At 46.4% G+C, this 16,481-nt stretch overlaps 1 long non-coding RNA gene across 1 annotated transcript; it reads left to right on the top strand.

Moving 5' to 3' along the window:
* Window positions 1-11,144: 11,144 nt before the first annotated feature.
* On the top strand, window positions 11,145-16,148 carry LOC122392768. The gene is made up of 3 exons (XR_006258576.1): window positions 11,145-11,760; window positions 14,161-14,223; window positions 16,116-16,148. It is a non-coding gene; the product is annotated as an uncharacterized LOC122392768 (long non-coding RNA).
* Window positions 16,149-16,481: the final 333 nt, after the last annotated feature.

Genomic DNA, 16,481 nt, shown 5'->3' with positions numbered 1-16,481 from the left:
GCTCACACCTGGCTGACGTCCTACCTCAGTGATCGTGCAGCGTGTCGTCCTGAATGGCAAGCACTCCATGTGGACCGCTGTGCGGTCGGGCGTGCCGGAGGGCAGCATTTTGGGCCCCCTAATGTTTTTGTGTTATGTTGCTGACATCCCAAAGTGCATTGAAACTGATTGACTGTTATATGCCGATGACGTAAAGCTCTTCCACCGCGTAGAATCTACTGAAGATGTTGCCGTCCTACAGAGGGATATAGACCGACTATGTGGCTGGGCTAAAACCTGGAAGCTAAAACTCAACCCGAGCAAATGTCAGTGTATAACATTTACACTCAAGTCATCTCCTGTTCGCGCCGTGTACAGACTGGATAGTCATGAGCTTACTCGCTGTCATGAGGTGCGTGATCTGGGTGTTATACATATTGGACGCGAAGCTTACGTTTGCTCAGCATGTCGATGTGACCGTGCGGAAATGCAAGAAAATGATGGGGATGATTATGCGAGGTGTCCAACTGCCTCGGTGTCCCCGGCGGGTCAAGTTTGACCATAGTGCGCTGATCGCCGCGTACAATGCCCATGTTCGCTCCATTGCTGAGTATGGCAGCGTTGTGTGGAGTGGCGCAGCAGTAACCCATCTGGCGCAGCTCGAGCGCATGCAGCATCGCTTCTTGTCTTGGCTGGCATCCAACACCCACGGTCGCGACCTGCCCATGAGTTATGAGACGCTTCTTGTTCGATTTGGCATGTGTTCTTTGAAATCGCGCTTTATTCAAGCCGATCTTCGCCTGGTTTTGGGATTGCACCATGGACGGATCGACTGTCCTCACCTTCTGAGTCTGTTTGGTCTGGCGGTCCCTAACAGACGTTCTCGGCAGCCAGCACTGTTTCATGTCGCATTCGGCAGAGTGAACACTGTAAAGTCGGGACTTTTCATTCGCATTCCTGTGCTATGCAACAATTTTCTACAGAAAATTCCGAATGCAGATATGTTGGCTCCGTCGAACTGCATCCATTCTGATGTGTGTGATTTCGCTCGTTCTCAGGGTGCTTACATCTGAGACAATGTATCGTGCTTTGTAGTAGTATGTAGTGTTTTTTTTTTTGTATTTTATGGGCATGACTGCCACTGTAAATGGGCCGCTGGGTCTGTGGTTGGCTTGGCACAATACACAATACACAAAAAGAGAGGAAGAGAGAGGGAGAGAGATAGAGACATAAAAGGCGAGAGAGAGAGAGAGAGAGAGAGAGAGAGAGAGAGAGAGAGAGAGAGAGAGAGAGAGAGAGAGAGAGAGAGAGAGAGAGTGTCACGGGTTTTCTATGTATTTTTACCAATACTCGGCAATTATCAAGCACCTAACACTGTTCTTCCAAAAACTCCCCAAACCAACATCCCTCTCCTTCCCGATTTTCTCTGGTCTAAATCTCTCGCGACACAGTTATACATCACGTGACATGCCGCTTGAGATCTTTCACCAATATAGGTTACACGGAGCGTGACATCACTCCCCCTTTCCAGAAAAAAAAAACTTGTTTTTTTATACCCATCATCACCAATCTTTGTCGACATGCTCATAACCACCACCGCCATGACCCGTAACGCGGAGATAAGACGGTGCGTTCTTCATTTCTTCATCTACCCGACTCGACCATGCTTCAGACGGCGCGACTCATGTAGTCGGCCTCCACGTTGTCCGCTCCCTTGATGGCCATGATATGCATGCGGTAGCTCTGCAGGAACAGGGCCCACCGCATAATCCGATCATTCAGCAGTTTTGCCTTGTTGAGGAAGACCAACGGCTGGTGATCAGTCTGTAAGACAAATGGCCTCCCGTACAAATATAACTGGAACTTCCTCACGCCCCAGACCACCGCCAAACACTCTCGCTCCATCGTAGAGTACTTCCTCTCACGATCTGATAACTTCTTACTTGCGTAAGACACCGGGAAGAGATCACCGTCATGACTCTGTAGCAGAACGGCGCCGATGCCCTTATCAGAGGCGTCCGTCCGTAAGACGAACTGCTTGTCCATTTCTGGCAGTCTTAGGATCGGCCTCGTTGCTAGCAGTCCCTTTAGACCATCGAAGGCCTTGTCCTGAGCCGCTCCCCACTGCAGCACCCTTGGTGACCCCTTCCGCGTCAGGTCTGTTAATGGCACCGCCACTGCAGCGAAGTCGGGGATGTAGTTGCGGTAGAAGTTGGCCAGCCCGAGGAAAGACCTCAGCTCAGTCTTAGTCCTCGGCTTCGGCGCTTCCAGGATCCTGGAGACGTTGTCTTCAATGGCAGTGACGACCCCCCGCCCGATACGATGTCCGACGAACTCCACGCACGCCATTCCTATGACACACTTTGACGGTCTCGCCGTCAGTTCTGCTTCTTGCATGCGGTGAAGTAGGACATTCAGAGTGGACACGTGTTCCTCCCAGGTCTTGGTATGCACCAGTATGTCATCGATGTACGCAGTTATGTTGGGTAGACCTTCCAACAGCTTCCTGACCCCCCTGACTAGTGTTGCTCCCGAGTTGACCATTCCAAATGGCATGCGGAGAAACTCATATTCTCCATCAGGTGTGACGAATCCTGTCTTCTGCACATCTTCTTCCCTGACAGGGAACTGCCAGTACCCCCGGCTGAGATCGATCTTGCTGAAGTATCGATCTTTGCCTAGGTCCTGGAACACGTCTTCGATCTTGATCATCGGCTCAGGGTCTACTATCGTTACTTGATTTAGCTTACGATAGTCGACACACACGCGGTTACTGCCATCCTTTTTCCTCACCAGTACCACGGGGGCGGCGTAAGGTGACCGAGACTGGCGTATCACTCCCATATCGAGCATGTTCCTGATGTCCTCGCGGAGGGACTCCCTCATGCTATATGGCAAGGGGTAGGGCTTGCATCGGATCGGCTGCGGGGACGTCACCTCGATCCTGTGCTCAATGAGTTTGGTGCGTCCGGGTTTGTCTGAGAACACTGCATGGTAGGTTGTGATCACCTCTTGCGCTTGCAGTCGCTCCTTCCTTGACAATCCCTCCCCGATTTGTACGTCTCCCAAAGATTCGTTGCCTCCTGGAACCACAAATTCCAGTAGGTCGTCATCCTCGATGGCTTCTTCTGGGGCTGCCTCGCTTCTCTCGATCACAGCCACTGCCACCACTTCCATGAGTGCCCCGCTGACACTGGCACTGACGTCTGACCTGTTCTCCTGAACGGTGCGGTCCATGTAGCGTTTCAACATGTTGATGTGGTAGGTTTTCACTTTTCCATTGACAATGATTCGGTAGTCACACTCATTTGTTTTTTCCTGCACGCTGTACGGACCTTGCCATTGCATGAGAAGCTTGTTGCTGGTTGATGGGAGAAGAATTAGGACTTTATCACCGGCTTCCAGCTTTCTGTTCCTCGCTTTGCGGTCGTAGTTGTACTTGTATCGTGACTGGGCCTTCCCCAACTCCTTTTGCGCCAGTGCCATCGTATCCTCTAGCCGCTCACGGAGCTCAAATACATACTGGTAGCTCGTCTTCACCTCAGCCGTCTCGCTTTCGCTGGTCCAGAGCTCTCGTAATATCCTCATCGGTCCGCGCACCGTTCTGCCGTACAACAGCTCGAAAGGCGAGAACCCAGTGGATTCTTGTGGGACCTCCCTGTACGCGAACAGCAGTGCATTGATGTAGCGGTGCCACAGTCTTGGCTGCTCGCTACTGAGACGTTTCAGCATCATCTGTAGCGTGCCGTTGAACTTTTCCACTAAGCCATTACACATGGGGTGGTATGGTGTGGTTGTTAAATGGCGTATATTGAGTAGCTCAGAGACCTCTTCCATGCAGTTGGATACGAACTGTCGTCCCAGATCGGTGAGGATTTCATCGGGAACACCGAGCCTGCTATACAAGTCGATCAGAGCTTCAGCTACAGCTTCGGCAGTGCAGGTCTTCAGAGGGACTGCTTCTGGATACCGAGTTGCGTAGTCAACGAGGGTCAGGATGTACCGATGTCCCTCTTCGCTGGGCGGGTGAATCGGTCCGATCAGGTCCAGGGCCACTCTCTGAAACGGGCGGTCGATCAGCGGCATCTTACCCAACGGCGCCTTACCAACTGATCCCTTTGGTACAGTCCGCTGGCACACATCGCACGAATGGCAGAATCGGCGCACGTCTGCTCCAAGACCTGGCCAGTAGAAGCTGGATAGAATTCTCTCAGCCGTCTTCTTAGCGCCGACGTGGCCGGCTAGCAGTGATTCATGGGCGACTTTCATGACGTGCTCGCGTAGCCCTGTTGGTAAAACTACCTGTCGGGTACTTTTCTTGGCGCTGCACCCCGAATCATCGAAGACACGGTAGAGAATGCCCCGACTTTTTTCGTACCTCACCATCTTTCCCTCTCTTTTCCTTGCCTCCCACCCATCAGTGAGTTTCTTCAGAGTTTCGTCCTCTTGTTGGAGTTTAATGAGCTCGTCTCGGGTCACAGTGGTACCGCCGATGAGGTCACTTTGTCTGAGCACCCCGCGTCCCTTTTGTGACTGAGCCCGGGTGATCGCGCCCGTCGGGCTTGCCGGCTCTGTCGCGCGCCACTGGGGATCCGGGTCGTTCGGAGCGCGAGCTCCAGGAACTTGGCCGATGATGAGGTCGTATACGGCGTCGGGCAAGCACAGAGCCTTGACTTTTCCTATCAGGAATGGCGTGTTTACGCGTATCATGGCCACTGGTACGCGGCGCACGGTGTTGTCAATCAGGAGCATAAGCGATGTTTCTCCCGTCAGCTCCTCGTCCTTGACGAACTCCCGTTTCACCACTACGGTACTACACCCGGTGTCTCGCAGGGTGTTCACCATGACGTCGCCAACCTGACCCTTCACAACGGGCATATTGGTACGTGCGTCCGTTCGACGACTCAAACTTGCGCCATTCACGATGGGAATCGACCTTCCATTGGCTAATTTGAGCTCATTATCGCTCAAACACTCAAGTATGTCTTCTTCTGTCGCCTTATTTCCACGGGCAATGACCGGCGTGGGTGACCGTGGGGATGATGTTAAGGCGGCGGCCGCCTCGTGCGGACCACCTTCGAGCGCCCCGTCGCCCCGATTGCCTTCATTGTCCTCTGTTTCTGACGGCAGAGCTTCAGCTGCAGCTCCCCTTGGCACCCAGCCCCTGCGATCGGAATCTGTGTTGCCCGGTCCACTGGTACCTCTCGGGACGGTCCCATTATTGTACCGCTGAGCCATTTGAGAATCACGCTGGCGGCACTCTACAGCGCGGTGCCCCAGCCGGTTGCAGTTGTAACATCGTATACGGCTCTGGTCCCGCCGATTATACACGGTACCGTATGGTCCGCCGCTACGTCCTGCACTTCCTGCTTGAGTGGTAGACTCGTCCCCCCTTGGCTGCGAAGATGCGAGTGACCGGTCGTGAGCAGCGAGATATTTGTCCGATATTTCTACCACTTGGGGAAGATCCGTCGGCGTTCGCTCTCTGAGATGCACGGCAAGGTCACGGGGACAGCTGTTCAAGTACTGTTCTCTTATCATCAAGTCTCGAATGCCAGCAAAAGTCTTTGCTGTGTCTGACAGTTCTATCCATCTGTTAAGGTATCCAGTCAGTCTCGAGATGAACTGTTTTGGGCATTCGCCCGTCTCAGGCTTTGATGAGCGGAATTTCTCCCGGAATCCATTTTCGGTCATAGCATAGCGTGTCAACAGCGCTTGTTTCAGGGCACCGTAGTCCTCAGCGTCCTCATCGGATATCCTGGAATACACTTCCAGCGCTCTTCCAGTCAGCAGTGCGCTCAACCGTGTGGCCCAGCTTTCTGTTGGCCAACATGAGCTCTTGGCGAATCGCTCGAAGCGCTGTAGGTAGCAATCGATGTCGTCTTTTCCGTCCACATATGTCGGTAGTAGTGATGTCATTTTCCAAAAAATGTCTGACCGATACCGACCGAAACCAAAATTTGGGAAAAATTTCCGACCGAATACCGACCGATAACATCCCAAGCCAAAATTTGACCGAAATTTGACCGAAATTCTATTTGCTATTACTCTACCCCAAAATTAAAATATTTGGTAAATTCTGATGGAGAATAATGGGAAATGGCATTTCAGTCCAAGTTCAGTCAATTCTTAGCCACTGCAAAATACATTTTGTGGTAGAAGTTACATTGCTGAGTGTACTAACACATGGACCTCAGCATTTCACAGATTTGCTTAATTAGAATTGTCAAGAATCTACTGTGGTCTATGTAAGGAAGAATGTTCATTCATAATGCAAAAGCACGATCAATTAGTAGGTAAGTCAAATGGTTGGTAATAGGTATGTTCATGACAACATTCCCTAGGAGAAAAGGTGGAATCAAAACACCACAAAACACATCAAAACTGCTTGGAAACTTGCCTTGAGTCTTGAGATGTGGTCTGAGATACTCTGCAAAGAATTTGACACTGAAAATCCAGCTGAAAAGGCAGGTATTAGGTAGCTCTGAGCTTGAATTTTGTCCCAAAAATGAAATGAAAATTCATTTAACAGGCACTTTGTCTTATCTCTTGTTTGTCTTATCTTTACAAGAAAACAAAATATGCAGACAAAATAAATACCTACAAAGTGGCGCTAAAGTGGCGCAAAAAGTAATAGAAGAACCAAGGATTGACTTTTAATAAGATCCTCTCTTCCCTAACGAAAGGATGTATGATGATGACGTAATATTTATCCAGAATTGGAGGATCAAAAGCATGCGATAGCATGCTTTTGCATCCGGAAATTCCCATTGGTGGGTCGCTGAAGAAAAGTTCGGCCAAGCCTGTTTGTCAGTATGTGAGTGAGTATGTGAGTGAGTATGTGAGTTTGTCCAAGCCTTTTTGGACCTGGAGTCAAAATGGGTGGACCGATCGGGACGAAAGTGGGACCGTTCGACTCGTCTCCGGCGAGGTAAACTTTTGGTACTGGCCTCGGTTCGCTCAGTGCTTCGTGGCACATGCTATTCCGCTTCAAAGTTTCGGTGACACGAAATTTTTTGTCAAGGCTACAGGTCAACCCGAGGTCACGGACAAAGCCACACTGGCGGGACACATCGGTAACACCTTGAACCAGTTTCCAGGGGGGTCACCGTCTGCGAGGGGTGCAGGCTGCACGTGCTGGGGGCGGAAAACCGTTTTGACGTGAGGTCCTCTGGCTCAAAGAAATTTTGAGCTATCAACCTCACAATCGGTTCAATGGTAGTCTCAGGCAAGGCCTCCAAAATAGTGCACATTTGGTTGAGCTAAACTCTGTGGTGCATGAGCTAGGTACGTGCAAGCCGATTGCACCCCTTCGTGCGTTGCCACGCCTGCAGGGTAAACGGCCGCTCTAACTGGTTCAAAACTTGCAGGTCATAAGAAGAATACATTGAGTCGTAACATTCCGGCGAGATAATATCCCAGGGGTGCAAGCTGCGCGTGCGGGGGGCGGATAACGGTTTTGACTAGGGATCCTCTGATCCCGGGAAACGTCGATCTAGCGACACAAAAGTCGGTACACTGATAGAACTAGACACACGCTACATGATGTTATGAAAATGACTGCACTGGGGTGCCTGGGACATGAACTATGCACGTGCAGTTAATTCATACCATACTGTAGGAAGATATCCGCACCAATCTCACGTGCTTCGAAGCATTTTTGGGATGTTTCGTTTGGTTTCAGGTTCAGTCCAAGCTCAGTCTGGGTTTCGGTGGTGTGGCCCGGTGTGTGCCCTCAGTACCGTTCCTCCAATTCTGGCCCAAGGCAACGCAAGAGCGCTGCCGGCATCTAGTTTATATGCCCTTTTGGTCGAATTATTGAAGGGAAATTAATTTTCTTGTAGTGAATTATGCTCACAATGTTGATTTCATTAGCATTCAATATCGTGTTGGATCATTTATATCAATAAAATAATTCACGAGGCAGCATGTAACAATCCAAAACTTTTTTTTGCAGCAACTTAATCAGCTGGTTTAAAGTTTCTGTTATGGCGCATCTGTTTCGAAATCCTTCCTTGTGTTTGGAATGTGGAAGATTCCAGAAATCGGGCATGGGCCGAATCTGTAGTTTTTGTCAAGATTCCTATGTTTTTATGTTGTGGTCATCTAGATTTCAAACATTTGGTTGGTACCTGCAATATTTAAGGAGAATGTGGAATAGTAGAACACCTGTGAAATGTAAATGTGATCACTGCTAAGTGCTAAGTGCTAACTGTCCAGTCTTCAGAAACACATTTCAGTAATTCAAGTTATTTTTGTCCTTGCATTTTTGATGACTGTATAATGATTTTTGTAGGCAATACTGCTTTGATTACAGGTGAATTTTAACAGTTAGACTGGAATAGAGTTTCAAAATTGTGTGTACTTGTGGGGCCAACTGAGTCAAAATCAGCCTGCTTGTAGTTGTGGTTGGACAATGGGTGGCTGCTGCCTGCTGGGTGGGATGGCTAATGAAGTTGCCAAAATGTGGCATTTGGCATTTGGGGGAAATTTTGCAACTCTATAATTATCATCCCAATAAATTTCATTTTAACTAGGCAAAAATGGAATCTTTTCTCTTTTTGAAAATGGTTTCACTGGCAGGGTGACCGAAAGTGTCCGATTTTTGGGGGGCCTGACCGACCGATTACCAAATCGGTCAGCATATATTTTCGGTAACCGAAATTTTCGGTAACCGATTGACACCACTAGTCGGTAGTTTCGGAACGGACACTACTTCGGGTGCTGCACCCCCTTGCCTTTGATTTTCCGCTATATGTGCAGCCTGCAGCTCGATGTTTTTCATCTCCAATTCGTGTGCTCTCATTCTCTCTCGTTCTTCTCTTTCACGCTCTTCTCTTTCGCGTTCCCACTCCATCTCTTCCCTCCGTCTTGCTTCTTCCATCTCTGTCCTTCGTCTCGCTTCTTCCCTTTCCTGCATCCTCTCTTCTCTTTCTACTGCCTTTTGAATGAACTGCTGTAACTTCTCTCCTTCTAAGCCGAGCTTCTGTCCTGCTTCCAGCAATCGTTCGAAATTAGGAAGATCCATATTAATTATCTTTGTCGGCTAATCGTTCAGTTTGGTTGCGTTACGTTACTTACCCAGCAAAATTACTCATTCTTTCATATCCCGGACGAGCCCCCAGTGTCACGGGTTTTCTATGTATTTTTACCAATACTCGGCAATTATCAAGCACCTAACACTGTTCTTCCAAAAACTCCCCAAACCAACATCCCTCTCCTTCCCGATTTTCTCTGGTCTAAATCTCTCGCGACACAGTTATACATCACGTGACATGCCGCTTGAGATCTTTCACCAATATAGGTTACACGGAGCGTGACAGAGAGAGAGAGAGAGGAGAGAGAGAGAGAGAGAGAGAGAGAGAGAGAGAGAGAGAGAGAGAGAGAGAGAGAGAGAGAGAGAGAGAGAGAAAGAGAGAGAATGGTGTGCACATAATAGTCGAGGATGGTTCGGCCAGCCAGCGATCAGCATTAATCTTGGAGCTGTCGACAATGGTCCTATTTGACTCGACCCGCTGCCAGTCAATAGGAGATGCCACTGCCGTGAGGCAGCGAGGAGGCTGCCCTATTTGAGCGTGTGCGTGCGGGCGTTTGCAAAGGGCTGGCTCGCAGCGCCAGACGGAGGAACAGGTCGGAGAGGAAAAGAGGAAAAGAAAGAGGAAAATAAAAGGATGGAAGATTAGTACTGTTGAAGGAGAGGGAAAACAAAAATGAAAAAAGAATAAAAGAAAAAAAGAACAGGAGAGCCGCGACTGTGTTCATCTAAACATATAAAGGTCCTCTCCCCTTGGATCAGCCAGTGAATAAATTCATAGCAAAGGCAAGTGTATTTAGTATATAGTTTATTGGTTCAATGTCGCATATTTCATATTGAGACATAGCTCGTTATAACAATTCGCAATTTCAAGCATGCAGCTCTTGCATATTGTTTTTGTTTCTCGGACTTTGTCAGCCACAAGCAAAACCATTGACGGCTGTCAAAACTACTAAATGTACTGAGCATCAGACATGTGCTTGGATCCGGAAAAATGGATCTGAGATCCGATCCCATGGATCCCGATCCGAGATCCATTCAGATCATAGATCCAACCCCTCAATTTTGTCGAGAGATCTACTGGGATCATAGATCTGACCCTTCAATTTTGTCGCTAGATCCACTCGGATCATAGATCTGGCTCCCCAACTTTGTCGTGAGATCCATTGGGATCATAGCTCATAGGTGCTCAAAATGTTAACAACTTTCTTTCATAAGAAGTTATGAATACCAAAGTATGGTTAGAAACAAACAATCTTATACAAAGGCCATATTAGTAAAGGCATCCAGTTACATTATACAGAATACAAAATAAAGGAGGCTCATGACGGTCACAACTTGAGAGAATTGAGTGACATGAAGATTGTTCACATACCAACAGAAAAGTTTGCATTAACAATTAAATTGATTGATAAACAATAAAAGATGATACTGACACATGTGGCTTGGTTAGGTAAAGGTATTTCAATCCATTGAAAGAAATATTTTGATTTGATAAAATGAACTGAGATATAAACAAAAGTATAACAATATTCAACAGCCTGCGGAAGCGATCGGAAGCGAAATATCAATTGGAATGGCCTTGGATATTTACCGTAAAATGATTATTCAGTATCTAAATAGAACTCGTGACGTCATTTCAAATAACAAATGAGCTAAGTGTTCTACCTTCGAGTATAATGAAAATAAATAAAAATCAAACTGGAAATTCAAAAGTCTAAAGTTTTTTAGAAAAGAATGTTCATTTTTTCTGCCTCACATAATTTTACGATACGATTGTTTGTGAATATCATCTTTGTAGCGATGAATTTTATGACGTAAACGTAACTGCTGAAAGTAAGTGTGCGTCTCGCATCTTTATTTTATTCACTTTTCAAAAGAATCACAATATCTTACGTCATTAGTTTGAAGGGCCTATTACGGGGAATCTTTTGGAATCATTACGGTTTTAATCAAATTAAGATTTTTCATTGGTCAAACGATAAGGACGTAATAAAACAATATTACCAAAACGTGAGCTGTGAATTTCGTTTGTCTTTTTTGGGAGGCTCTCTCATAACGACAGCACGGCATGGCGCCACACGTGGTGACGTGGCACGATGCCAAAAGTAGGTAATCTGCTTTCCAAATTCTGGTTTAGGTGGACTTTTCAAGATTTTTTTCTGATTTACTGTGGACATTCTGTTTTGGTGGACCCAAAAAGTCCACGTAAAAATAAACGCACAGAACACCTTTTAGCTGGACGTAAACGTATCCGAAAGAACAAGTCTGTTTCGGTGGACTCAAAAATTGTCCACCTTAGGCGCCATCTATCTCTAAACTAAAAAATTTGATGGTTCGTAGTTCCAATATCTGCCACAGACGGCGCCACCATCGGCTGGCTCTGTGTTGAAGCTCGGAAACGCACGCCTTGATCAGCGCGGGCTAGCGCGGGCATGCAGCAAAAACGTAACATGATATGATTTATAGTGTGGTCTGTGGAATGTGAAGCGATCAAAATAGACGTTTGTTTTATTTTTAAAAAAGTGTAAAAATAAATTAATTATATTATGTATCTTAGAAACCCGTGAATTAGAGTATGATGAAGTTTTGTGTAGTTGCAACAACACTGTTTTTTGTTGCGGTGTTATCGGCGCGGCACGGCTCACCACGTGGCGGTGTCAGTGTTGGGATTTGGAAGAGATAAAGCTTTGGGTGGTACTAATTTGTGTTTTTTTTTGTGCTGGGAGCTTTTTGAAGTCTGTGAGGTAAGTGGAAATTATTTGTAGACATCTATTTGTTGGATACTGGTATTGCAGAGTACCGATTTGCCATGCGATTGTTTGGGCCGGACTTGCAGGCGTCACACTTCAACTTCTTTTTGCAACCAAGGAGCGGGGCCGGATGGTCACTATACCCAGAGATGCTTTCTAATCAAACCAAACCAAAATAGACCTAACCAAACCTAACCAAACCTGACCTAACCAGTACAACCTACAACCTAAAACCTACAACCTAAAACCTACAACCTAAAACCTACAACCTAAAACCTAAAACCTACCACCTAAAACCTACAACCTACAACCTAACCTACAGCACCTCTCCTTGGTTGCTAAAAGAAGTGTTACGCCTGCTTTACGACTACCCTTGAAATGTGGCTAGCCGCTACTTGCTATTTCTTTACAAGATCTCAGGCCTCGGGGTCAATTAATGATGTAGGTACTCTGGCTCCGGATCAATTCAACAAAATGCAGGGCTGCCCTACATTGTGCACTAACCTGTTTGAAGTATGTACTTGTGTTCAGGATCCCAATCTGAATCCAGTTTAGGGGAAAACACCATGTTTATAAGTGTAGGTTTTGGGCAGTGGCGCCGGGCGCGGGAACCGGGGGCTAGCGGGGGCTGAGCCCTTCTAACTTTACCCCTAATTTGGGGAGGACAAGCTGCCCTAATAGTTCCTGGTCTCATGAAAAGTTGTGGGGCACTGCTCCCACGGCCCCAGAGTTGTGGGGGCAAGCTTCCCTCACTGCCCCCTCCCCCGGTTCCTGTGCCTCTGTATGAATCTATGAAATTATGTTGGTAGATTTCCGATTTTGATTCCTCCAGCTGTGAGGAGGGGGGGGGGCTCAAATACATAATGAGCCCCCCAGCCGAAAAGTTGGAGGGGCTCAGCCCCCGCTAGCCCCCCCGGTTCCCGCGCCTAACTAGGTCATTCAAAGACATTTTATGGTCATGACCTCTTAGTGTATTGTCAATAGGCCAAAGCTTGAAGAGTCTCTCAATCCCAAATGGTTTTCAGCTCAGTTTTAGCATTTTGTTATCTTATGGGTCACCTTTAATGAAATTAAGACCCACTTTGGCCTTATGACCTTAACTTATGGGTGGGTCCCCCAATGACCTACCGTTATGTCCATTTTGTATATCTCAGAATTTGTATATCTATGACCTGAGGTAAGGTCAGGTCAGATTCATTATCTTTACATTACAAGCCTATGGATAAATTTGAAATGCGCACCGCTTTGTGGAAACGAGTCAAAACCACTCAAGTCTTTCAGGATTTTGACATATTGAATCATCTATGACGATCCAGGTATCATTTACTGACAGAGACAGGAAAAGGTCATCTGAGTTCGTGCGAGGTCATCAATAGTTGCTTGTCAATAAACCATGATAAATTGGCGCTAAAGACATGTAAGTGGCACCAAACTGCTTGCCTTGCCAAGTCACGCGTCGTTTGCTATACAACGTGACGTATCAACCCCGCCCCTATTGGGTCATGACCTCTCCCCCACCAGAGGTCAAGTTTTAAATTGGCCTTAATGAAGGTCATCAAGTATTTGTTTCGAATCGCCTCGACAAGAGAAGCACAATGGTGTCAATTTTATGTCTTTATTCAAAAGTTTTATCTACTATACTTAGGTTACTATTTCAATAACATTTTATTTTTATGACCTCTGGTGACCTCAATATTGACCTGACGCATTTTTATTTAAAAGTTGTAGCTCTTTGACCGACCTATCAAACGCCGTTTGCTGCGTCGATGCGTGGTTTTCGAGAAATAACGGGGGGCTGATAAGCCTGCCCTGCCTGCCCGGAATCTTACCTTTCAGAGCCCGCCCGGAATATGGTTTAAGGGTGTATACTGTATACAGCGGTGTCCTTTGCCCAGTTTTTTTTATTTTTTAAGTTGCCCAACATGCCGTACTCAACCATACAACTGACCTTTTAGCATCATTTGTGTATAACACTGCAAATTGCACACATCTCAGCCATTTAAATGTAGCGATTGAAGGCATAATGCCAGTTGCCTCATAAAATATAATGGTACCTATATACCTAAGTGTGTTGTTGAGAAGGTCAACAATGTAAGGTTTTCAAGTGAGGAGTAAAGGCCAGCTCTAGAGTGCATTGTACTAGGAACCGTTAATACCTTGTTTGAAAGTCTATTTTTCTTGACCTTTTAATTCAATTCGTTGTTGGAAAATTGCAGTGGCAACAAAAATTATGAGTCACCTGCTGCATGCCCGTTGGCCATACAGATTGTCTTCTTTCTGCCTTAGTTACTAAAAGCGGCTAAAGAAAGATAAATGCTTACAGAAAAATCTCACCATACAGGCTTTCTTTCCAGGTGACTTGTTAGCTATCTTACATGCAGGCTTTCTTTTCAGGTAGCTTGGATGTTCAGGCCACTTTGATAGTCCAAGATGCTGTCTGGTACTAATGTACGCAAGGTAAGATGTGGGGTCATCCAATCTGTTTTATGTGTCTGCATTTAACAATCTCCATATCCAAATAAATAAAGTAATATTTATTTCGAAAGAACCATTCTGTATTGAGTTACTTCTGCCGTGCCTGTGAATCGTGAGAGGCAGTTTCACTGCCTCAAAAGTTAGAAATATGTCCTTAAATTAAAGTGGGAATGGGGAAGTAGGGTTAACCATCATTCTCCTTCGTTGCGCGTATAAAAGACCCATTGTTCTTTGAGCTGTTAATTATTTCCCTTCCCTTTCGAGACGTATGTGAAGGACAGAAAATTGATTTTTAAATTCAAGGTGATGCGAGTAGATCATCACAGGGTAACCAACACTAACAAACTAACTAACACAGGATAGTAAAACTAACTTTTGTTGAGAGGAACGGCCGAAAACGTAGGCAAAGTTTGGCGGCGCTACGCACGGTAATTTTCCGCTCAGCTCAGAAAAAATACGGGTTGGCCGTCCAGACTGGTCCAGACGCCCCTTCCCGGCTCGGCGCGGATTAGTGGGAGTGAATGAGTGAGTGAGTGAGTGAGTGAGTTACATTAACCCGCGCCCGGCTGGGGGTCCTGGATTTCCACGCCCTGCTGGGGGGGGGGGGGTGTTTGAACACCCCTCCCCTTCTAACTCGGCTCCTGGGCCACGTAGCGATACGCGGAAGGCGGCGTTCGAAAGAGCGCCAAAAATAATGACGAAATCACTACGGTCAATTTTTTGGTCAAATCAAAGGTCAGGTCACCAGAGGTCATTGAAGGCAAAATTTCGCCGATTTCCAGGTCGAATGTCGACAATTTCCATGAAGCCAACGCATAACTCGGGAACCAATAGAGGTAAAGCGCCGCGGAAAAGCGCATTCGATAGCCCTATTAACGCCCTTTCTGAATAATTCTCTCAGATTTGACCTAACGTCAACGGTTTTGCATGCAGGGGGCAAAAACTGCAAAATAGCCGATTTTTTCGGAAACAGTTTTTCTGCAATGATTTTTTACCCAAGCCTTGTACGAGCTTACTTTTACCGACATCGTGTTCCTCTCGTCAAGACGCATCGAATGAACTATAACTTGACCTTGAAAGGTCAACTTGAAAATTTGACATCAGGTCAAGGTCATGACCTGACCGGAAAGTGTCATGTTGCATATCAGTTGATCCGTATCGTCGAGCTGAACACATCTAAGGCGTTTTTATCGCTCTAGCATGCCTCTATCAAAAGTAATTTGCGAAAAACTGTTGATGCCATTCGTGACCTAAGATGACCTCAGGGCATAAACAGGGGTCATGGACACCATTTTCATGTTCAGTGTGTATAAATTACTTGTAATTCAGTGTTTGGGAGTGTTTATAATGTCTTTCGTCCAAAAGAGGCGCATTTCAATTTTCTCCCATTGACTTATAATGGGGAGGTCGCAAAATTGACCTGACCTTAGGTCATCGATATCAAAATTCTGAAATATGCATTTTGTACATGCTATTGCTCTTAGCAATCTCTGAAAGTTTCAAAGCGATCGGTCACTCGGTGTAGCTATGACAGACATTGAAACTATGAGGTGAGGTCACTTCAAGTGACCTGGTGACCTGACCTTGAATGACCTTGGTCTGAAATTTTCACAACATGTGTAGAATTGATGTGTGATAAGGCGTACAAAAAACGAGCGCCGTTTTTGAGATATTTGCGAAAAACCATAAGGGGGGTGTTCAAACACCCCCCCCCCCCCAGCAGGGCGCAGGTTAAGGGGGCGCATGTAAATGAATAATCATTCTTTCTACCCGAATTATGAATGATGAATTGCGTGTTACCATGATAACCCTTCTATTTTTTTTTAAATCATGGTGTGTCAATTGAAGTGAGGTAATATTTCTTTTTTTTTTAGAAGCGACCAGCAGCTGTTACTTCTGGACGAAGGGGAAAGTGGCGAAAACTGTTCAGGTAAGTGTTCGTTCAGACCATATGCGAAAGCGAGACATTATTCATCATTTCGTAAGCACCACAATTGTTTCTCATTTTGTTAATGCTTAGCTAGCAGACAATTTCATGAAGGTTACTGTGGGTTCAACCTGGTTTGCTGATACAACTTTTACTGAGGGCATTATTAAAGGGATAAGTCCCGCGGAAGCAGCAGGTAGCGCCTACACAATAGCAATGGCGCCTCACTTGCACCTACTTGTGTGGTCTGGTCGGGACTATCTCTGTGGTATAATTTAAAGAGACGCTAAAATGTATTGAACGTAATGTTTAA

Source organism: Amphibalanus amphitrite, unplaced genomic scaffold (genome assembly GCF_019059575.1).
Source record: "Amphibalanus amphitrite isolate SeventyFive unplaced genomic scaffold, NRLGWU_Aamphi_draft 000500F_arrow, whole genome shotgun sequence".
Lineage (NCBI taxonomy): Eukaryota > Metazoa > Arthropoda > Thecostraca > Balanomorpha > Balanidae > Amphibalanus > Amphibalanus amphitrite.
The sequence above is the reverse complement of the archived record's forward strand: the minus strand, read 5'-3'. Positions and strand labels throughout refer to the sequence as shown.